The sequence below is a fragment of the Sus scrofa genome, chromosome 1 (assembly GCF_000003025.6).
Source record: "Sus scrofa isolate TJ Tabasco breed Duroc chromosome 1, Sscrofa11.1, whole genome shotgun sequence".
NCBI lineage: Eukaryota > Metazoa > Chordata > Mammalia > Artiodactyla > Suidae > Sus > Sus scrofa.
In genome coordinates, this window is record NC_010443.5 from 21,060,186 (window position 1) to 21,083,724 (window position 23,539).

At 40.1% G+C, this 23,539-nt stretch overlaps 1 long non-coding RNA gene across 1 annotated transcript in view; it reads right to left on the minus strand.

Annotated features, from left to right (window-relative positions):
- The window catches only part of LOC106506455, a 55,572-nt gene continuing 33,056 nt past the window's right edge, over positions 1,024-23,539 (minus strand). The window contains exons 4-5 of the long non-coding RNA XR_002342512.1: positions 8,943-9,086; positions 1,024-1,356 (exon numbers count right to left, since the gene is read on the minus strand). This is a non-coding gene — a long non-coding RNA (uncharacterized LOC106506455). The remainder of the gene's footprint in view (positions 1,357-8,942; positions 9,087-23,539) is intronic.

Genomic DNA, 23,539 nt, shown 5'->3' on the forward strand with positions numbered 1-23,539 from the left:
TGTGAAAACAAAAACTCAATAGATGGATTAGAAGATAGTATGGGAGAAATATTGCAGTAAGAAAACAAAAAGGAAAAAACGTTAAAAATAGGAAGGAAAACATAAGCAAATTAGAAGACTAGCCCAGGAGAAGTTCCTCAAAGAGAGGCTAGAGAAAACAATTATTTATCAAGGCAATAATTTAAGTTTTCTAAAAATTACAGGATATATATTTACAGTGTGAAAGGGCTTCCTGGGAAAATAGACCCCCACCAAGAGACATCGTAGAGATAGTTCACAACACAGAAGACAAGAGAAGATTCTGTAAGTTTCCAGAGAGAAGGGGGAAAAAGGTCACATACACATAACAGGAGTCAGAATGACTCTGAACTTTCCAATAGTAACACAGGAAGTTAGAAGAACATGGAGCAACGCATTCACAATTCTGAAGGGAAATAATTTCTAACTAATATTAAATGTCGAATGAACTTTTCAGCTAAGTGTGAGGGTAAAGATCTTTCAGTGAGAAACTTGCACCTGAAGTTCACAAACACACACTTCTTCTCAGAGAATTACTGAAGGATATGTACACCAAAAACAATGGAGCAAAATCAAGAAAAAAGAAGACATGACTTACAGAATAAGCAAGATCCAACACAGGATAAATGCAAAGAAATTCTCATATTTACCCAGAATCTTGCACCAAGCATGAGGGCAATCCATCTGGAACCTTAGAGGCCCAAATGCTCCAGCAGAGACTTAAAAAATAAAATTGACATAATACTCAATACAAATAAATGTACTGAGAAGATATTTAAATATCTAGTGGACATGGGTACCTAGAAATCATAAGTGTTTACATAGAACACTAGGTAAATGAGAAAACAAGACAGTTTTTTTCTTTTTTGGTCTTTTGTCATTTTTTAGGGCCACACCTGCAGCATATGGAGGTTCCCAGGCTAGGGGTCGAATCAGAGCTATAGCTGCCAGCCTACGCCACAGCCGCAGCAATGCCAGATCCTTAACTCACTGAGCAAGGCCAGGAATCGAACCCGAAACCTCATGGGTCCTAATCGGATTCGTTTCCACCGTGCCACGACAGGAACTCCAAGACAGTTCTTAACTGGAGGGAAAACTACAACATGTGCAGTAAAGGAAGAGTCATGAGAGTTTACTAGATGACTCAGCACTGAATAGCCTCCAGAGTCATAATAATGTTAATCCTGAACATTAAATCAATCAAAATTACAATAAGTCTCAATCAGGAAGATAACAGGAGAGAAGTGTTTATGACTGGGTTCCACTGGTTCTGTAAGGATGGAGGAGACAGGATATTTAAATCTTCCTCTGCATGATAGGACGTCAATAGATGATAACCTGAAAAAACCAAGAAGGAACATTATAAGCTTGTTGCTTAAAGATATGAAGGTACGATCAGAAGAGCAGCTTCAAAAGTCCAAAGTAGCTGCCTCTGAGTAAGGAGATATGGAGAAAAGCTGTTGGAGACTGACATTTATCTTTGCAAAGTTTGTAAAACCAGATGATTCTTAAAATTATGGGCATAGATAACTATAATAAAAAGAAAACAAGAGGCTGACAATATTCATAAGAATATGCAGACGAGGAGTTCCCGTCGTGGCGCAGTGGTTGGCGAATCCGACTAGGAACCATGAGGTTGCGGGTTCGATCCCTGCCCTTGCTCAGTGGGTTAACGATCCGGCGTTGCCGTGAGCTGTGGTGTAGGTTGCAGACGCGGCTCGGATACTGCGTTGCTGTGGCTCTGGCGTAGGCCGGTGGCTACAGCTCCGATTGGACCCCTAGCCTGGGAACCTCCATATGCCGCAGGAGCGGCCCAAAGAAATAGCAAAAAGACAAAAAAAAAAAAAAAAAGAATATGCAGACGAGTATAAAAAGGTATGGTTTATGGTTTATGGTTAGGACTAAAGACCCAGGTCTATGTGCAGGAGGCAGGCCACTTTCTCTCGACGACTTTCATGAGTCATAGGCAGTTTTGACTTTGTGTGTCCCTCCCACTGTAATAGCAATCTTTAAATTATTTTTGATGTAGTTTATATACTTTGACTTTTTTTTTTCCAAAACAAAATTTAATAAAATTTCATGGACTTTTTAAAAATAGCATGGGCCCTAAGCCCACTGGTTAAATCTGCCCTACAGGAGAAAGAAAGGAGAAAAATACAGATTTCTGTTTACTGTGTTAGTTGGCAAAGCTCTCTCCGCTAGGGATCAAAATTTCTAGGTCAGAATGACAGAAAATTAAATCATTTTATAAACAATAAAACTTTTTTTATGCTCTGATCCAACACTCTTAACACAAAACCGTTTTACACCATGTTTTCTCTTGATTTTTCTAAATTTATTTCATAGCGGGAACATCCTATTGAAATGCTGGAAACCAATAGCTTAATGTAAACCATTATTAAAGTTGCTGGATGTATTTTCAATTTTCCATAGGATTATTCCTCAACTGAATACAATATTAAAAAGCTTTTATGTCTCCAATTCTCTCTGCATTATTATAAAGTGAAACTGACATTTGCCTTTGAGTGGCAGTCTCTATACTTCTGTATGAAGAGTATGTCAAACATAGTGATCAACTTATTCTTTCCCATTTCAGTTGGATAAGTTGAAGAGATCAACATTTTTTTTTTTTTTTTTTTTTTTTTTTTTGGTCTTTTTGCCTTTTCTAGGGCCGCTCCTGTGGCATATGGAAGTTCCCAGGCTAGGGGTCGAATCGGAGCTGTAGCCAGTGGCCTATGCTAGAGCCACAGCAACACAGCTGCAACCCACACCGCAGCCCACAGCTCACAGCAACACTGGATCATTAATCCACTGAGCAAGGTCAGGGATCGAACCCTCAACCTCATGGTTCCTAGTCGGATTTGTTAACCACTGCGCCACGACGGGAACTACAGAGATCAACATTTTGTTCCCAAAGATGCAGGTGAAAATTAAGGGAATTTCTTTAAAATTTGAATCATAATACCTTGCAATTGTGAAAGTCTATACATACATCTAAGTACTTTCTCTTTTCTACTTGGATGTCTTTCTATCATATCTATTTCAGCATATCTAAGACTAAACTTCCCTTTATTTTTTTAAGCTTTTTATTAATTTTTTTCCCCACTGTACAGCAAGGGGATCAAGTTATCCTTACATGTATACATTTTTTTCCCCACCCTTTGTTCTGTTGCAATATGAGTATCTAGACATAGTTCTCAATGCTGCTCAGCAGGATCTCCTTGTAAATCTATTCTAAGTTGTGTCTGATAAGCCCAAGCTCCTGATCCCTCCCACTCCCTCCCTCTCCCATCCCGGCAGCCACAAGTCTATTTTCCAAGTCCATGATTTTCTTTTCTGTGGAGATGTTCATTTGTGCTGGATATTAGATTCCAGTTATAAGTGATATCATATGGTATTTGTCTTTGTCTTTCTGACTCATTTCACTCAGTATGAGATTCTCTAGTTCCATCCATGTTGCTGCAAATGGCATTATGTCATTTTTTTTTATAGCTGAGTGGTATTCCATTGTGTATATATATACCACATCTTCCCTTTAATATTATCTCCCTCTCTTGACTTAATCCATTCAATTGGTATCACAGTTCTGGTCCTTCTAGCTTGAACCTAGGATTCTTGTCTCTCCTCCCCACTCTAGTAGCTGACTGATTAATAAGCTCTGTTGATTCTTCCTTTGCAGTATTTCACATATCTCTGGTACCAGTGCCCAACCCCACCACCCCTTCTCTTCTCTGCACTTTAACTTTTGTAATGATCCCTAATTGACATCATTCATCCAGCTCTTTCTCCTTCAATCTATCCTACACTTTTCCATATTATAAATATGTTGTGCAAGAGGTTTCAATGGCTTCCAATTGTCTCCTGGCTAAAATTGGCCATTGAAATCTGGTAGCAAACTACTCTTTTGCTATTATCAGACTTTTACTTCACTTTCTTGTCAAAAAGTCTTTTGCAGCACACAAAAAGTCTTTTGTCTTTGGTCACTCTTTTCTTTCTTCTGGAGTGTCCTCTTGTGACTTCTCCCTTTTTATCAATGTGGTTCAAGTCCATCTTCTCCTTGAAGCTTTTCCTGACTACTCATTCCATAATGATTGCGTCCTTTGGATTCTAAAGACTTTTTGTGGTATCATTCCTTTAAAATGTATCATTCGGGAGAATTCTCTTGTGACACAGCAGGCTAAGGATCTGCCATTGTCACTGCAGCAGCTTGGGTTACTTCTGTGGCTTTGATCCCTGGCCCAGGAACTTCCATGTGCCACAGGGGCTGCCAAAAATAAAAAATAAAATAAAATGTGTCATACTGCCTGTTATGTTTAACGATAGACTCCTATTTATTCATCTTGTTGCTTGAACAAATTATAAGCTCCTCAAGGGCCTAGAGTGTCTGATCCTAACTTGGTGTTGGTTGGTCATTATGTGTCCATTTCATAATTGATAAGAGAAAAATATTTTGGGGCTTTTCCATTTCCATGTAGATACCTGGTATAATAAAATATATATATATATATATATATGTGAATGTGAATGTACTTAACACCATTGAACTGTACACTTAAAAATGATAAAGATGTACATTTCCTGTTATGTGTATTTTACTACAATTAAAATTTTATGTGTACACATGTTATACATGTATACTATACCAAAGCCCATGGTTATATCTGAAAATCATATCTGAAAATTTTGATATACTATCTACTTGGTTTATCAAATATGAACAAGTTAGAGGAAAACACTGTTTGAGTCCTCGATCTATCAGAGACCAACTGTGTGATGACCTTGGACAAATTGCTTAATATTCTGTGCCTTTATTGCTTGTTCTGTAAAATGAGTGGTCAGATTCAGTAGATGATCTCCAAAGACTCAGTTCTATGAGTCTGTAACTTCCCATCTCTCTGGAGAGCACACATGATCTTCAGAATTATGGGAAAAAATTCTCTACTTGGCTCCCTTCCCAGATTCACAAATCAGACTGTACTGAGCACAACCTATTCCACTCCCAGCCCTGTGGATTCTGAACACAGTTTGGGAAACTGATAGCAGCTATGAATTGTAGGCCTGCACTTGTGCCCCACCCTGGCTGTGCCTCTGCTTTGGGAATTCCAGCCAGGCTTGTGCTCAACCAGCACCCTGTTCCCAGTAGCATCTCTCACCCTTTGGTGGCCTCTTACCAAAGGGTGGGGGAGGGGTAAGGAAAGGGGCCCTTTCTCCTCTCAATTACAAGAGGGAGTGCCTGGGAAACAGGTCTCATTCGTTAGTTTAGCAAGATCTCTGATGTTTATTAACCTCAAATTTTAAATGGAGGAAATTTTATCTGTTTTGCAGTTGCGAAATTCTTTTAAATAAGTATTTTTAAGAATTTCCCACTTTGGGGGAAAGAATACTGTTCTGATGACTGTCCTTTGAAGTTAATTATGGGAGCTGAGTTGTTCGCTTGGTTTTTTTTGTTTTCTGTTTTTTCAAAATAATAGTCGGTTTTGTTTGAATTTGAAAAAATCTCTGCTTCATCTTTTGGCTCAGATTAGTTATAATAACTCTGAATCTGTCCATCAAAAAGGCAATGATATTAATAGATTTTAGAGAGCAAGCACATTGTAAAATCCCAAAGTTTCAACTTATATGTGCAAAGCATGGGGCAAAAATAGAGGGAGTGGGGCTCGTTGATTGTAGATTAGTATAGCCCACTCCAGCTTTCCAGGAGTCCTGAACAAAGGGTAGAGCCAAATACCTTAGGCCTGAGATCACTGGACAAATCTTAGCTTAATAAAGAGAGAAGAGAGAGAGAAATTTCTTGCTGTCATTGTTTTAGTAAGTATTTAATCATTTAGTGATTTGATGATTTTTCGTGGGAATCTAAGATTTTTCATGTAATGATTAAGTAAAAGTGAAACTAAATGGCTAGGGAAAGCTGGACCAAATTAAAAGTATAGGTTGGAAAGATAAGATAAGGTCAGGAACAAGGTTAAGACACAAAAACACATGAAAAAAATTTTGCCTCCTTCTTGATGTTGTGCCACAATTGTGTGAATAACAATGCTTGTTTAATGATCACAAAATGTTATTTATTACCAGGACATTACTCATAGACCCTCCTCTGAGAGCTTATCCCTTAAGAGGCTCAATCCCACTGTGCCAAAACCCTGCATATTTTGCTTATCTCCTTGTGGATAATGGTGTGGACTTTCCAATATTAACTTGAGGGGTTGCTGCATCCACAGAGCCAAGATTCCCGGGGTTAACCTCTTCCAATTCTAGAAGTCTCATGGTTCATTTTTCTGTCTTTGTGATTGATTAACTGTCTTGAGTTGGCTGGATGAATAGCATGGTTTCTCTGTGGCACTTCCCTGGACTTGACCTCCAGCCCCTCCAGTGGTTACCTTAAGTAGCAGAATGTTCAGATCCTGCCAAATAGGGATTCAGTGGTTATATTCATTTTTCCGGTTATGATGGAAAAGAGGCTCTTCTGTCAGGGCTTTTGTTTCTAACACCAGTTGTGTGGTTTTGTGATTACAATGCAGCTTCTTCAGAGAATTTCAATGCGACTTTATATTTTTTCCAAGAATTTCATAACCAGCCTATTTTACAATGTTAAAAGTAATACTGTGGTTTTTTTTTTTTTTTTTTTTAATCTAGAAAATTTTTCCTAACAAGGAAACTCAATCTCCATGTATTTATCAGTTCCCCTAAAAGCTTTTCTGTTTTTAACTGGGAGAGATGTTTGGCCTGCAGGCTGGGCTGGAGGTGAAAAAGGTCATGGAAGAATTCTTCCAAAGGAGGGCGTGTAAAGTTTTCTACACGCCATTGGTGAATGGGAAACAGAGAATGAGGGGCTGGATGACCTCTCACACATTAGAAAATTCTAGAAAAGAATGTTGCCCTTAGGCTAACAACTTCAGAGCTAGCTCTATTTCTCCCCCTGAAGTTGGCCTTGGGTAACAGATATCAAGAGTAGAGGGTGAGACGGGGGCAAAAGAGACCTTGGCCAAGAGATTACATTTTAGCCATTTCGCTCCACTGCAAGAGCATGTATCTTGGTGTGTGTGTGTGTGTGTGTGTGTGTCTTTTTCGGGCCACACCTGAGGCACATGGAAGTTCCCATGCTAGGGGTCGCATTGGAGCTATAGCTTCGACCTTGGCAACTCTGGATACTTAACCACTGAGTGAGGCCAGGGATTGAACCCATGTCCTCATGGATACTAGTCAGGTTTGTTATTGCTGAGCCATGATGGGAACTCCTTGATTTCCTTTCCTTTTCTTTTCTCTCTCTCTTTTTTTTTTTTTAGGTATTGAGACAGACTGGGATCTTGTCACAGTATGACTGACATACAGAAAAGCTATCTGTATTTAATTATACACTTCGGTGAATTTGAAATTAAGTATACACCCATGAGACGATCACTGTAAACAATGCCAAAGCCATAACTATCACCTCTAAATTTCTCCTTCTCTTTTTTGTTTTTTTTTTAGGGACATTAAACATAAGAGCTCCTCTCTCAAAAAAAATTTTTAAAGGGAGTTCCCGTCGTGTCTCAGTGGTTAACAAATCCAACTAGGAACCATGAGGTTGAGGGTTCGATCCCTGGCCTTGCTCAGTGGGTTAAGGATCCCAAGTTGCCGTGAGCTGTGGTGTAGGTTGCAGACACGGCTCGGATCCTGCATTGCTGTGGCTCTGGCATAGGCTGGTGGCTATAGCCCCGATTCTCTTTCAGATTAGTCTTTGGGAGATGGAAGGAAAGAGCACCAAATATTGTTTTTTTAAAGCACAGATTATAATAATTTATATAGTACAACACTAGCGTGTTACTTATGGAATATTAACTTTGTGGTTTTCTGAAATCACCCCTGAAATTTTTAGAATAGAATGTGACTGGCCATCCAGTAGAATCACCGACAGAACTTTTAGAAGACAGATTTCAACCCATGTTCCCATCCCCAGCTCCATTCCCATTTCCCAACCCCCCTCCCACCCCACCCCCATCTTCATGCCAGACCTTTTATCAGAATCTCCACAGGTGGGCCAGAAATACCTGCTGTTAACAAGTAGCTGAGTGATTCAGATGTGCAGTCTTTTAATCTAGGCCATTTTATTTATTACTATTATTATTATTATTTTGTCTTTTTTCAGGGCCGTACCTGCAGCATATGGAGTTCCCAGGCTAAGAGTCCAATAGGAGGAGCCTACACCAGAGCCACAGCAATGCAGGATCCAAGCCACAACTGCGACCTACATCACAGCTCACGGCAATGCTGGATCCTTGACCCACTGAGCGAGGCCAGGGACTGAACCCACATCCTCATGGATGCTAGTTGGGTTCGTTAGCTGCTTAGCCACGACGGGAGCTCCTAGGCCATTTTAAAATGAGGAGAAAATGAGACCCAGGGAGACAAGATGATTTTCCCAAGGTTCAGGGCTCTTTCTACCATAAGGTACGAACATTCATGCAGATGTGATTCCTGATTATTCCAGGTCTAGTGCCAGCACAGTTTTTTTGTCCTTGTCAGCAGAATTATAGACTCAATTGAAATGCTGAAAGCATCTCACAGATCCACCCCTGCACACCAGAGCTGCTGGGAAGCTGAGAGTTCGGGGAAGACTGGAGTGGCAGGTACCAAAATTCCTCTCCCCTCCTCTCTGTGAACTGGCGTGACAAACGTGGAAAGCAATTCACTTAAATAGGCTTGGATTCTGGGTCTGCACAAATACTATCGGATTCTGCCTGTCAACGTGTAATTTATCTTCTATTTGACTTAGCCCTGGTTGAAAGATAATCCTAGGTTAGCCTTTTCAAAAGCATCTTATCTCTCTTTTGTAATTTTAACAAGATGTGACTTTCTTTTTCTGTTATTTCAGCTGCTGTTGACACTGGGGTTGAGCTTGGACCCACTGATCCTTCAGAAGATGCCTAAGTTGTTCATTTACCTACCTTCTGACAAGCTGAACTGTCCCTGGAGGGCCACCAAATGGTCTTCATAGCAAAAATGTTTCTCAACTGTTGACTCGTAAACATAGCCTTAAAGTCAAGAGAGTCTTTTTCTCTGAGAGTGCTCTCCCAGGTATTTCAAGAAATCTAAGACAAAAGAAAACAAAAAAAAAAACAAAGAATGCTCCTTAAGGCTCTCATGAAACCAATTTGTAGATATGGTCTAACAGCTCTCTGAACCATCATTTAAAAACATAGGAATGCGGGCTTTTTTTTGGAGGGAGTTTCTAAGTAGCTCCCAGGCAGGGACAGCTTATGAAATGTGGGGAACAGGAGTTCCTGTTGTGGCTCAGTGGTAACAAACCTGACTAATATCCATGAGGACGGGGTTCGATCCCTGGCCCCACTCAATGGGTTAAGGAGCCGACATTGCCATGAGTGGCAGTGTAGGTTGTGACACAGCTCAGATCCCACATTACTGTGGCTGTGGCTTAGGCTAGCAGCTATAGCTCCGATTTGACGCTGAGCCTGGCAACTTCCATAGGCCATGGGTATGGCCCTAAAAAGACAAAAACAAAACAAAACAAAACAAACAAAAAATGTGGAGAACAGCTGTAGCAACCAAGAGAAAACTAGAATTGTTATAAATACCTAGTCTTACCCAGTTAGCAACTAAGCTGGAAGTGTGCCTATTGTTAAGAAGGATGCTTCTACTTTCCTTACAAGGAAAAAGAAATTAGTCATAGGGGCTTGTTTCTACTTCTTGACACAATATTCCCTATGTGGAAGCTCTCGTTTGGGCTGCCAGGATCAGGGAGTTGGAAGGAACACATAGTCATTTTTAAACCTAGTGGTTTTGCCCCCGGAAGCACAAGGAAAAAGAAATGTTCCCACAGCCAATATTCTGTACTTCCTTTATTGTTACACTCATCAATCTTACAACTGCTTGTCAATATCTGTCTTCCAATTAGACTCCAAATTCCATGAGAGGGATTAGGTTTTCCTTCTTCACTGTCATGTTGCTGGTAGAGTGCCCTGGCACACAGTTTGACATTCAGTAAATTTCTTTTGAGTACAATTGCTGAATCAATTACACTGAAGCCATAGCCTTCAACAGGGATGATTGGAGCCAGTAGATTTAAATTGGATTTGGGGAGTTCCCACTGTGGTGCAGTGGAAACGAATCTGACTAGAAACTGTAAGGTTGCAGGTTTGATCCCTGGCCTCACTCAGTGGGTTAAGGATCTGGCATTGCCATGGGCTACAGTGTAATTCACAGATGGAGCTCGGATCTGGTGTTGCTGTGGCTACGGTGTAGGCCAGCAACTATAGCTCCAATTGGACCCCTAGCCTGGGAATCTGCAGATGTTTTGAATGTGGCAATAAATAAATAAAAAAACAAATTGGATTTGGAGTTGCCGTAGATGTACAAGGTGATGGAGTATGTAACAGAATGAATTATGAAAAAGTGGGAATTTCTAGTTTTGAAGTCAAAAACAGCAAAGAATCTTGTGATTACATTGAGCCTGGTATGATTATATTGGTAATAATTAAGAATCAAAGAGAAAGATCCCAAATTGCCCCTAGGCCTTGCTATTTTAAAACATCTTTCATCTATGATAGAACACATATTGATATTTTACAGATGCTTTAACGAAGAGGGGTTGTAGATTTTTTAAAGTACTGGGATAAAAGCAGTCACATCTGTATTTTAAACTGTAAAATTCTGGCAACACAATTAGCATCCTAAAGCTATCTGGGGGTAGTGTAATATTATTGCTGGTTTTATTGTTGATAAATAAAGCTCCTGAAAAAAATCTCCAAAGTTAAGCATATGAAGTGTCTGCAGTCATGTCATAAATGCTACCTGCTTTTAAAATTTAAGAGAACAGGGAGTTCCCATTATGGCTCTATGGTTAACAAACCCAACAAGGATCCATGAGGATGTGGGTTCGATCCCTGACTCTGCTCAGAGGATTAAGGCTCCAGCGTTGCCATGAACTGTGGTGTAGGTCATAGATGCGGCTCGGATCCCGTGTCGCTATGGCTGTGGTGTAGGCTGGCAGCTGCAGCTCTGATTGGACCCCTAGCCTGGGAACTTCCATATGCCTTGTGTGCAGTCCTAAAAAGCAAAAATAATAATAATAAATAATAAAAATAAATTTAAAAATAAAATTTTAGAGAACAAGATCATTTCATGGATATAATTTCCTTTGTAGGGATGAATATCAATCTGAAAATGTGATGATGAAATAGTCTAATTGAAAAATGGTTGAGAACGTATCTCTGTTGAACTCCAGTCCCTTGATACTGCTTCTTCTAATGAAGGAAGCAAGAGTGATGGGCTTGAAATTGTAATAGCAGATCAGAATCAAAACTGGAGAACTAGAAACATGCAAAGTACAGGAGACAAACATAATCAAATATTGACTTTTTACCGAGGGAATTTTGAAGAGGCTACACTTAGAAAAAAATCATTTGGAATAACGTTTGCCTGCAAATGTAAATATTTGACCTGTTTTTAGAAATCTGCAATTTGATAGCTTTATGAGGTATAATTATATGCATAAACTGCACATATGTAAAATGTACAATTTGATGAGTTTTGACATATGTTTATATCTCTGAAACCATCACCACAATCAAGAAAATCTCAAAACTTTCCTCATGACCCTTCTCACTCTTGTTGCTTTCCCCAGGCAAACTGATTTTCTTTTTTTTTGGTCTTTTTGCGTATTCTCGAGCCACTCCCTCGGCATATGGAGGTTCCCAGGCTAGGGATCTAATTGGAGCTGTAGCCACCGGCCTACGCCAGAGCCACAGCAACGCGGGATCCAAGCCTTGTCTGCAACCTGCACCACAGCTCACGGCAATGCCGGATTCTTAACCCACTGAGCAAGACCAGGGATCGAACCCGCAATCTCATGGTTCCTAGTTGGATTCGTTAACCACTGTGCCACGACGGGAACCCCAAACTGATTTTCTTTTCAAAAAATGTTTTAAAATTTTTAAATTATGACGAAAAATACAACATAAAAATCACTATCTTGGAGTTCCCGTCGTGGCGCAGTGGTTAACGAATCCGACTAGGAACCATGAGGTTGCGGGTTCGATCCCTGCCCTTGCTCAGTGGGTTAACGATCCGGCGTTGCCGTGAGCTGTGGTGTAGGTTGCAGACGAGGCTCGGATCCCGCGTTGCTGTGGCTCTGGCGTAGGCCAGTGGCTACAGCTCCAATTCAACCCCTAGCCTGGGAACCTCCATATGCCGAGGGAGCGGCCCAAGAAATAGCAACAATAACAACAACAACAACAACAAAAAGACAAAAGACAAAAAAAAAAAAAAAAAATCACTATCTTAAGGATATATCAAGGATTAGAAACTAAAGAAACTGAGAATTAAAAAAAACAGAAAAATTCAATAAAGCTGAGTTGCTTTTTGAAAAGATTAGCAATATTATGAAATCCCTGTTAGATTAAGAAAAAAATAATTAAAATCAAAAGTGAAAAGGGAGAATTTCAACCAATGCTACAGAAATAAAAAGGACTATAAGAGAATACTATGAATAATTGTAAGCCAACAAATTGGATAACCTAGAAGAAAGAGGAAAATTCCTAGAAACACACAACCTGCCAAAAATAAATCATGAAGAAAAAGACAATCTGAGCAGACCAATAACTAGTAAGGAGATTGAATCATTAAAAAAAGACCTCCCAGCTCTCAGATGTCATCAAGAAACACTAAAGATTAAATAACAATAAAAAGTAGAAGCCATATTTCAAAAACCTGTATTACAGGTATTTTATCAGTTTACAAGATTAATCTCAAATAGCTAGCAGTTTGGTTCTCAAAAGATCTCTGAATTGTGTGCAGTTACTTGAGTAAATGGGTCAGGGCTCTGTCATGAGACAGGTGAAAGGGAAAAATCCAGCAACACTATTTTATTTTATTTTTTTCAATGGCTTAAAGTAACAACCTTTATTCCTTTTTTAATATGTAGTTCTGCTTTATTGTTACATATTTTAAATATGTGATAGCATTCCACAGTGACATTTTTTTTGGCCTGCAGCATTCGAAATTCTCAGGTCAGGGATGGAAACTGTGCTACAGCAGTGACAAAGTCTGATCCTTAACCTGCTGCACCACCAGGGAACTCCCACAATCATATTTAAAGCTAGAAATATGTAAGTATCATACACACTAGAACAGCTCAATTTTTGGAGACAGAAACTTGTGAGCCAAGTATTCTGATTTTTATTTGCAATGACAAAGTATTACTTTTAAAACAAAAAAGCTACCCTCTTCAAGCCCATCCACTCCCACAACCCAAGGGGGAAAGCAGGACCCAAGAGTGTCCTAAAAGAACGCATCCAGGCACAGCATCCAGTGCCCATCTTCGTATGGAAACTAAGGTGTCAGAGACAAATTCAACATAACCTCTCAAGATGACTGGTAATGACCAAAGCACCGTGACTGTACTCACTACACATCACAGAAAATGTACTCAGTATTGGCTGGAATGCAAATAGCCAAGTCAGCAACACTATTTTATCTAAGCAACAAATGAGACGCGGAGATCAGAGGAAAATGAGGTATACCAAATGGGCACTGCCAGTCACAAGACACCATGGTGCAGAATATTGGTATTCTGGCCAGGCCTCAGAGACTTGGCATGACAGGAAGTGGAAAGGGGATCTTGAATTTTTGTGGAAGGGAAAATAGCTGCAAGTAAATGCACACATAAGAAATAATTCAGGATTCCCGTCATGGCTCGGTGGAAACGAATCTGACTAGTATCCGTGAAGACACAGGTTTGATCCCTGGCCTCACCCAGTGGGTTAAGGATGCATTGCCGTGAGTTGTGGTGCAGGTCGCAGATGCGACTGAGATTCTGGGTTGCTGTGGCTGTGGTGTAGGCCAGTAGCTGCAGCTCCAATTTGACCCCTGACCTCCATAGGCTGTGGGTATAGCCCTAAAAAGAAAGAAAGAATTCAAAGTGAAAAGCAATAGCCATTATACCTGATAGCATTATATTTCTGAGTGACCTGACAAACAAGAAAGCATAAAATGGATGATGTGTCTCTGGCCATTGTTTGGCACAGTCTCATTTTCAAATCATGTATAGTCTTTATAGTTTCTAATGACAAAGAGATATATACAGAGAAGGAGGAAGACGGATGTATATCTCCAAACAAAGAAAAGCTCAAGACCAGATGGTATCACTGAAGAAGACTACCAAACATATAAAGAAGAATTAACTCTAATCCTTCTCAAAACTCTTGCAAAAAAAATTGAGCAGAAGGAAACGCACCAAAATTCATTCCATGAGGGTAGCATTACTCTGATACTAAAGCCAGATAGAGACATTACAAGAAAACTATACACCAGTATCATCCCTGATGAATACTGATGCAAAAATCCTCAAAAAAATGCTAGCAAACTGAAATTCCCTGATGGCCTAACAGTTAAGGACTTGGTGTTGTCACTGCCGTGACTCAGGTCCCTGCTGTGGCTAAGGCTGGCCTAGAAACTTCTGCATACCATGGGCACAGGAAACCACCCCCCCCCCACCCCAAAGACTAGCAAACTAAATTCAACAGTACATTTAAAAAGGATTATACACCCTGACCAAGCCAGATTTATTCCTGGAATGCAAGGATTGTTCAACATATAAAAGTCAATCAATATAATATACCAAATTCACAGACTGAAGGATAAAAAAATAGTCAGCTCGACTGACCCAGAAAAAGTATTTGACAAGGTCTAACAACCTTTTCATGATGTAAACATTCAACCAAATAGGAACTGAAGGAAACTACCTTCATGATAAACCACCAACATAATAAAGTCAATACATCAAAAGCCTACAGCTAATAACATACTCAGTAGTGAAAGACTGAAAAACATTTCCTCGAAGATAAAAAAATAAGACAAGGATTCCCACTTTCACCACTTCTATTCTACATAGTATTGTCAGTACTATCCACTGCAATTAAGCAAGGAAAAGAAGAAACAATCCAAATTGGAAAGGAAGAAGTAAAAGTATTTCTATTTGCAGATGACATGTTCCTATATATAGAAAACCCTAAAGATCACACACACACACACACACACACACACACCTGTTAGAACTAACAAATAAATTCAGCAAAGTTTCAGGATACAAAATCAATTGCATTTCTTTTTTTTTTTTTTGTCTTTTTGCCTTTTCTAGGGCTGCTCTTGCAGCATATGGAGGTTCCCAGGCTAGGGGTCTAATTGGAGCTGCAGCCGGCCTATGCCACAGCCACAGCAACGCAGGACCCGAGCCACATCTGCAACCTACACCATAGCTCACGGCAATGCCGGATCCTTAACCCACTGAGCAAGGCCAGGGATTGAACCCACAACCTCATTGTTCCTAGTCAGATTCATTAACCACTGCGCCACGACGGGAACTCCCTAAAATCAGTTGCATTTCTATACACTAACAATTATCAGTTGGTAAAGGAAATTAAGAAAACAATTTCAGGAGTTCCCTCATGGCCTAGTGGTTAAGGATTCAGCGTTGTTACTGCTGTGGCTCAGGTCACTACTGTGGTGTAGGTTTGATCCCTGGACCAGGAACTTCTACATGCCATGGGAGAGGCAAAAAAAAAAAAAAAAAAATTCCATTTACCACAGCATCAAATCATACTTAGGAATAAACTTAAAGGAATGAAATACAAGTACACTAAAAACTGCAGAACATTGTTAAAAGAAATTTTAAAAGAAACAGATAAATAGAAATACACTCCATGTTCATGAACTTGAAATCTTAATAATGCTAAAATGTCCATACCACCCAAAGTCATCTACAGATTCAACATAATCCCTATCAAAATCTCATGGAAGTTTTTGCAGAAACAGGGGGAAAAAAATCCTAAAATTCATATGGGATTTCAAAGGACCTCAAAGAGCTAGTTTGAAATTTGAAAAAGAATAAAATTGGAGGACTTTACTGACTTAATGACCAAGCTGGCATTCAACACGGTGTTCATAGACCGAAGAAATAGAATAGGGAGCCCAGAAGTAAATCCCCGAGTATGTGCTCAGATGATCTTTGACAAGGGTGACAACTAAATGGGAAAGGGACAGTTTCTGCAAAAGATGGTGCTAGGAAACCTGGATATTCACCTTGTAATTAATGAAGCTGGGCCCTTATTTTACACCATACACAAAAACTGACTCGGAATGGATTAAAGACCTAAACATAAGCCTTAAAACTACAAAGCTTCTAGGAGAAAACGTAGGGGAAAATCTTCAGAACTAAATTTGGTAGTTAATTCTTATATATGAAACCAAAAGCACAGCCAACAAAAGCAAAAATAGACAAATGGGACTACATTAAACTTAAAGACTTTTGTTCATCAAAAGACATAATCAACAGAGTGAAAAGGCAACCTATAGGATGCAAGAAAATATTTGTAAGGCTAATATCTGATAAGGTGTTAATATCCTGGATAAAGAACTCCTGCAATTTATCGACAAAAATCAGTTAACCCCATTAAAAAATGGACAAAGGACTTGAATAGATATTTCTCCAAAGACGATATGCAAATGACCTACAAATGTATGAAAAAACACTCAACATCGCTAATCATTAAAGAAATGCAAGTCAAAAGCACAATGAGTTATCATTTTATATTCATTAAGAAGCTTATTATAAAAGAAAGAAGGAAGGATGGAAGGAAGGAAGGGAGGGAGAGAGGGAGGGAGGGATGGAAGGAGGGAGGGAGGAAGAAATGTTGAAACGGATGTGGAGAAGTTGGTGCATTGTTGGGATTTTTAAACAGTGCCAGCACCTTGAAAGAGAGTATGCAATTCCTCATATTAATTTTATTAATATTTTAGTTACTCATTTAATTATCTTAAAGTAGTTACTAATTAAAATACGCATACAATTTTAATTTAAATAGAACTACCATATAATCTAGAAATCTTACGTCTGGACATATATCCAAAACAACTGAAAGCATAAACCAGGAGATGTTTGCATATTCATGCACACAGCAGGACTATTCACCAGAGCCAAAAACTAGAAGCAACGCAAAGGTCCACCAACAGGATGAATGGATAAACAAAATGAATATATATATACAGTGGTATAATATGCCACCCTAAAAAGCACAGAAATCTTGTCACATGCTGCAACATGGACGGATCTTGAGGACATCATGCTATATGAAATTAACCAGTCACAAAAGGACAAATGCTGTATTTCACTTATATAAAGTATCTAACGTGGTCAAATTCATAGAGACAGAAAGCAAAATTGTGGTTGTTAGGGGCTGGGATGAGGGGGCAAAAGGGAGTTGTTGTATAATAGCATAGATTTTCAGTTCTGCAATATTAAAAGGTTCTGAAGATGTTTCACAACAATGTAAATATACCTAACACTAATAAAATGTACCCTAAAAATAAAGATAGTAAATTTTATGTGTTTTTTTAACTACACACACTAAATTCTATAAATAAATAGGAGTCCCATTGTGTCTTAGCAGATTAAGAACCCAACGTTGTCTCTGTGAGGATGCAAGTTTGAATCCTGTCCTCATTCAGTGGGTTAAGGATCCAGCAAGGCCACAAGCTGTGGCATAGGCCTCAGCTGCAGCTCCAATTCAACCCCTAGCCTGGGAACTTGACTATGCTGTAGGTGTCTCAGTAAAAAGGAAAAAAAAATAAATATATCAAAACCTGTTCTGTGCATTGCCCTGAGCTAGGCATTGCTGGGGATCAAAACTGGGGCAGGTGATAGAATCTCTCTTCTCAGAATTTTGCAGTCTATTACACAAAATGTCCATTTGGTCTATTCAATATTTTTAGCATTTATAAGCCCTGTGCTTTGTGGTTGGCTGGACTTTAAATATTTGACTTTGCAACATTCTAACCTATTCTGCATTATGACATTCTGTGTATAGGTCAGGTCCCATTTAGGGCTTCCTAAACTACCACCCCCACTTCTTTTTTGATTAGAAATATTTCTTGATATTAATATTATTACTGAATGCATGTCCATGTGCCCAATGCACAGTGATGCCAAAGAAACCAAAATGTCAGAGTCTGGGGCAGAGAAAAGCTTATTGCAGGGCCAAGCAAGGAGAATGGGTGGTTCACGCTCAAAACCCTCAAACTCTCCAAAGGCTTTTAGGAAGAAGTGTTTGGGGGGTTTTTTGGTTTTATTTTTGTTTGTTTTTGTTTTTGGTTTTTGTTTGTTTGGCCTCACCCACTGCATTCCGTTGTTCCCATCTAGGAATCAAGCCTGTGCCATAGCAGTAGCAATACTGGATCCTTAACCCACTAAGCTTTGTCTCTGGATGAGATTAGAGGCAGCTGTGTTCCTGGGGGATCTTTAGGCAGCCTGTTTACTGATGGGTGGGGCTGTGATCCCACCTGGATTGTTGTTGGCCTGGGGCTTCTCAGCACTGATGGGTGGGGCCAGATTTTCCCCAAACGGCCACCTCCAGAGAAATGCATGCTGATGAATATTCCTGAGAGCCTTGCCTCCAATATCCTTCCCCCACGACGAGCCACATTCACCCCTGTTTTCCCAGGAGATCCTTCAAAAACTGCAATCAGGTCCAACCCAGATTCCTGTGGAGCCTCTGCTCTGCCCTGGGATCCAGTGCACATGACAGTCTGCATGGGCCTTTGAAGAATGGGGTCTCCACTCCCCCCAGTCCAGGACAAATACATCTATTGAAAATCAAAGCTAAACTAGGTTCAATTCTGGCACCACGAAACTTGTCTAAATTGATGATTTGACCCCTCTGCAGTGTTGACTTTGGGAAAGGGCAAATAGGACAACTACATCTTTCTCTAGGTTAGGGATCAGCATTGTGAGAAAAGCTATGTGGCAGAAATGTGTTATGAGTTGTGTCAACTGTGTATGTGAAAAAAAATTCACAACTTAAAAGTTGAGAATTATGTTTTATTCAGTGGACATACTGAGGACTTAAGCCTGGGAGACAGTCTCTCAGATAGTTCTGAGGGACCGTTCCAAGGAGGTAAGGGAGGAACCAGGACATGCAGGAATTTTTACCAAAAAAAATGGAGTTCCCATCGTGGCTCAGTGGTTAATGAATCTAACTAGGAGCCATGGGGTTGCAGGTTCAATCCCTGGCCTCGTTCAGTGGGTTAAGGATCTGGCATTGCTGTGAGCTATGGTGTAGGTTGCAGATGCAGCTCGGATCCCGCTTTGCTGTGGCTCTGGTGTAGGCTGGTGGCTACAGCTCTGATTAGACCCCTAGCCTGGGAACCTCCATATGCTGCATGGGTGGCGCTAGAAAAGACAAAACAAAAACAAAAAACAGAAAAACAAAACCCCACACAACCCAGGTCATTGAAATATCAAAAGATTACTGTTAAAGAAAAAAAACATTTTGTTGGCATATATTTGCTTAGAGTAGTCTCTTTTCATCATTTGTATTTCTGCGGTGTCAGTTGTAACTCCTCCTTTATCATTTCTAATTTTATTGATTTGAATCCAAAGAAGACATATGGATAGCCAATAGGCACATGAAAAGATGCTCAACATCACAAACTATTAGGAAATGCAAATCAAAACTACAATGAGGTACCACCTCACACCAGTCAGAATGGCCATCGTTAATAAGTCTACATATAACAAATGCTGGAGAGGGTGTGGAGAAAAGGGAAACCTCCTACACTGTTGGTGGGAACGTAAACTGGTACAACCTCTATGGAAAAGAGTACGGAGGGTCCTCAGAAAACTTAATATGGAAATACCATGTGATTCAGCAATCTCACTTCTGGGCATATATCTGGACAAAACTATAATTCAAAAAGATATACACACCCCTAGGTTCATTGCAGCACTATTCACATGGAATACCAAGCCAAGACATGGAAACAACCTAAATGTCCATCAACAGATGAATGGATTAAGAAGATGTGGTATACATATACACAGTGGAATACTACGCAGCCACAAAAGAAGAAAATAAGGCCATTTGCAGCAACATGGATGCAACTAGAGATTCTCATACTAAGTGAAGTAAGCCTGAAAGAGAAAGACAAATACCATATGATATGACTTATATATGAAAACTAAAATATAGCAGAAATGAACCTACTTACAAAACAGAAACAGACTCACAGACATAGAGAACAGACTTGTGGTTGTCAAGGGGTGGGGGGAGGAAGTGGGATGGACGGGGAGTTTGAGCTTGATAGATACAAACTACTACATTTAGAATGGATACGCAATGAGGTCCTACTGTATAGCACAAGGAACTATATCCAATCTCCTGGGATAAAACATGATGGAAAATAGTATGAAAAGAAGTATAGATATATATGCGATATAGCAGAGATTGGAACAACAGTATAAATCAACTATACTTTAATAAAAATAATAATGACAATAATAATAAAAGAAAAAGCAGACATCTCAAGCTAATGAATTTAGCACTTTCCTGTGTATGGGAAGATGCAAGAGTCTGGGCTCATTGAACTCATTCCTTTGATAGGCACTTTAACTATCTAGAGCCAATATCCCGTTTGCTTCTCCATCCCAAATCTTCTCAAGGTGCACCATGGAGGTGTGGCTTCAGTGGCTGATAGCTTGATGACCACATCATCCTTTCCTTACTGATATGGCAGGCAGCAATACTCTATGTCCAAAGTTGAACAGTTGTGTCCCGTAAAAGTTCATATGTGACATCTTAACCCATAGTGCCGCGGAATACGACCTTATTTGGAAATGGGATTGTTACATACATAATAAGTTAAGGTAAGGTCAGTAGGATGGGCCTCTAATCCGATATGACTGGTGTCCTCATAAAAAGGAGAAATTTGGGCATAGTGATTCACACACGTGGGGAGAACACCATAGAAGACTGGTGTTATGCCACCATAAACCAAGGAACTGTCAGAAGCTAGGAAGGAGCCCCAGCACAAATGCATCCCTGAATGTTCAGAGGGACCATGGTCCTGCTCAGACTTCAAGTCTCTAGGGCTGTGAGACCATACATTTCCATCATTCAAGCCACTCCATATGTGTGCTTTGTAACAGTACCCAGCAAACCGATACAAGATGGGAAGGGAATTCTGTTCTCTTTTCTTTTTTCTTTTTTTTTCTCTTTAGTGTTACACTAATGTTAGGTTCCCTCATGTTGCTTAAGATCTGCTACAGCAGGAGTTCCTGTCATGGCACAGTGGTTAACGAATCCGACTAGGAACCATGAGGTTGCAGGTTCGATCCCTGGCCTTGCTCAGTGGGTTAAGGATCTGGTGTTGCCATGAGCTGTGGAGTAGGTCGCACACTCAGCTCAGACCCCGAGTTGCTGTGGCTATGGCGTAGGCCAGCAGCTACAGTTCAAATTAGACTCTAGCCTCGGAACCTCCATATGCCACAGGTGCAGCCCAAGAAAAGACAAAAAGACAAAAAACAAAATACAAAAAACAGACCAACTGGGAGGGCATATTTGCATTTCAGCTCTCTCACTTATTTGTTGTGTGACTCTGGGTAGGTTATTTAGCTTCTGCAAGTTTCAGTTTCTTTACCCAAAATACGGAGGTAGTAAGGTCACCTTCCAGGGTTGTTGAATAATTTCAGAATATGTATGCAAACCAATAAAGCATGCTTGCAAAATATAGCTGTTATTATCACAAAACAAATATAATTTAGGGCAGGCTATCTAGACAAGATCAGAGGTATCATAGGTACTTTAGGGGCATATGAGGTAGGTAGCACATATGCTAGAGGGGCCTGGATGAAGGTGGTGGCATGCAGATTGGTCTTTAATCAATTAGCAGATGGAATTAGTGAGACAATACTCATGGTAAACACACACACACACACGAAGGCAATACGTCGGTAAAACACAGGCATGTTCATCAAATAATGAGGCTCAGGCTAGAGGGTTTGATACAAATTTAGCTTGACCTTCTTCCTTAGAGACACCCTGATGACCTTGGCTTAAATAGTTTCCCACCTCATCCCCATCCCTCTGTATCTCTCACCCTATTTATTTCAATTACAAGCTGTAATTCTCCTGTTAATTTACTGGTTTACTTATTCAGATATTTCTCCCAAGGGCATGCTCCACAAATATGTGTTGGAAGGAAAGAAAGGAGAGAAAGAGAGAGATTGAAAGGAAGGGCGGTGGGAAAATGAATGACTGGTGAGAAGAGGAGCACCAGTAAGTCAGGTTTGAAACCTGAGCATGAAGGGGTTCTTGAGAGGGCAGACCAAAGATCCCAAAGCAGACCTCTGGAGTAGTGTTCCCACAGAAAGATGTGGGATTCTGTATATACAAGAGCCATCTCTGAAGAGTCTTACCTTCAGGCAAATTTGGGAAATATTAGATACAAATGGTTCTCAAAGTATGGTACTCCATCAGCAAGCACCAATATCATCTAGGAATTTGTTAGAAAGGTAATTTCTCAGTCCCAACTCCAGCCTGAGTCAACATCTGCACTTTAACAAGGTCTTCGGGTGACTGAAAAGCACTAAGAATTAAAATTCTGCTTCTTGGAGTTCCTGTCGTGGTGCAGCAGAAACCAATCCGACTAGGAACCATGAGGTTTCAGGTTCGACCCCTGGCCTCGCTCTGTGGGGCCAAGGAGCTGGCACTGCTGTGAGCTGTGGTGTAGGTCACAGACGTGGCTCGGATCTGGTGTTGCTGTGGCTCTGGCGTAGGCCAATTGCACCCCTAGCCTGGGAACTTCCACATGCTGCAGGTGCAGCCCTAAAAAGACAAAAAGACAAAAAAAAAAAATAAAGTAAAATCCCACTTCTTACTATAACATCCAGTCTTAACCATTCGGGCCATCATAACAAAAACACCATAAACTGGGTGACTTTAACAACAAACGTTTATTTCTTACAGTTCTGGATGCCGGAAAGTCCAAGATCATGGTGCCAGCAAATTTGGTGACTCCTTTATAATCAGCTGTCTTCTGGCTGTGTCTTCAAGGACAGAAGGGATAAGGAAGCTTCTGGGGTCTTTTTTTAAAGGCACTAATCCCTTTCATAAGGGCTCCACCCTCATGATGTAATTACTTCCCAAAGACCCTACCTCCAAATATCACTGCATTGGGGATTATATCTCAACCTATGAATTTGAGGAGACAGAAGACATTCAGTCTATACTTAGATGTCCATTTACTGCTTTGCTTCTTCCAGGCCTGAGTGAACCTAATGTACTTTGAAGTAATGGGAGTCTTAGTGCAGAAATCAGAGAGATAAATATTCCCACTCTATTTGGTGCCTATAGATAGAGCTTGGCCTCAACCATGAGAGTTCCTTAAAACTGCAACACACAAGTAGTCTTTTAAACACAAGTTATTCTGGGACATTCCGGTCTGAAGCCAAAAATGATCTCCCACCCAAGAAAGGAACTCAAAAGCAAAAAAAAAAAACCCAATAAAAAAACTCCCACCAGTGATGGTAAATCACTGTAATTAGAAAAAAAAGGACAATGCAAAAAACCCACAAATAAACTCAGAGAAATAATCTGTCCATTTAGGAAAATGCTGAAGTCTGTTAATGGGGAAATCTTTAGAATAAAGACAGGGGACTAAAGGAGTAGAAACAGACCAAAATCCTTTAATGAAT